Source organism: Tribolium madens, unplaced genomic scaffold (assembly GCF_015345945.1).
Source record: "Tribolium madens isolate multiple individuals breed KSU strain unplaced genomic scaffold, Tmad_KSU_1.1 Scaffold_11;HRSCAF=98;Tcas5.2_LG3b, whole genome shotgun sequence".
NCBI lineage: Eukaryota > Metazoa > Arthropoda > Insecta > Coleoptera > Tenebrionidae > Tribolium > Tribolium madens.
Window position 1 is genome coordinate 6,657,817 of NW_025400975.1, and position 1,552 is coordinate 6,659,368.

The following is a 1,552-nucleotide window of genomic DNA, read 5'->3' on the forward strand; positions in this document are numbered from 1 at the left end:
TCCGAGTCATCCTTATATGCTGAACTAGCATTTCCCTGCGACTTTGTCTGTATTTCTGATATAAAATGGGAAAAAGATAATTACCTATGTTATGTATAGGATTCAGTTATAGTAGTCTCGTTCTTCGCATGGGKTATGTTTATGGGTAAATATTAAATGCTGATTTTCGTAAACTGTCGTCTCAGTGCACTTCTGCACTCTCAAAATTCGAAATTTCATGCTTCTAATTTTGTTTTTAAGCGTTTAAACTCTATTTTATTTCATTAAAATTTGAAAAGTGCACTTCTACACTCTCTAAGGATCATATTTTCTAAATTTAATGTTTTTATATCCCTTTAAATGTGAACACCGTTTTATTCCCTRAAAAACTAATTTTCGAAAAATCTGATTTTAGTGCCCCTTTACACCTCTAAAGAATTTTATGTTTATATCTTTGTTTAAACATTTACACCCCATTTAACCCCTTTACAGATTGATTCTCTCTTTCATCCAAAATTTTTATTTATTTCTCCGTTTAAATGTTTACATACGAGTCATCTTTCAGGAAAACCAGCTTACTTACCATATATCGTACTAATGAAATGTGTTTCAAAAGATTTTTAATGCAATTTTATGTGGACTCCAAACTTTTGAAGCCTARYGTTAGTCCTACGACAAAAATAAATAGGACCATTTTTGTAGGAAATTTGTATGCAGAAATAGACAGACTTCTACAGAAAATTCTGCATAAATTACATAAACGATAACTATTCATAGACTCTTGTGACTCCCCCTACCTTTAATGAAGTATTGGACCCAGTAAATTCAATTTACTGTCAGTTTTTTTTTTAAATTACAAGACTAATTCTGTTTTAAATGCAGATAAAGCACATTTTTTTAAATGATGTTTTTTGTTTGCCCTATAACTCGCTTACGGTTAGTCCTACAACAAAAATGCAAAAGACCATTTTTGTAGGAAATTTTGTAAGGTTTAATTTTGATAAGAAGATAAAAACCTATAGGAGTGATAATTTCCGAGATATAAAAAAAAGACACCTTTAACCTCCTCCCCCTCTTCGAGCTCGCCCCCAACCATCCACCTTTTGATATACAGGGTGTTCCGTTTTTATTGTTACAAATTTAAACAGGTGACAGGATATTCAATTCTAAGACAAAAATTTTCTATAAACATGTATCGAAAAATGCTTGGTAAGGGAGCTACACCCCCTGAAAGGGGGCTAATAGGTTTTTGCTAATATTTCAGAAACCATTTAAGATAAATTTACAAAATTTCGTACAGATGATAACCTTTATACACCTAAACAAATTCAAACATCAAATGTCAAACTGGTGAGGTTTAGGGTAAAAAAATACCCTATCTATTTTGGCTTTAGTTTCTTTAGTTATGCATTGACCAAAATGGTGGTCACTTTGAACAACTCCTTTAGATTTAGGCAAATTCATTTAAATAATGTTATTATTGTTACTGTAATGTAATGTTAATTAGTTGAAGTTGATTAAAAAATATGAATTTCTTGCTTTTATTATTCTGTAAATTCTGATGTATTTAAAT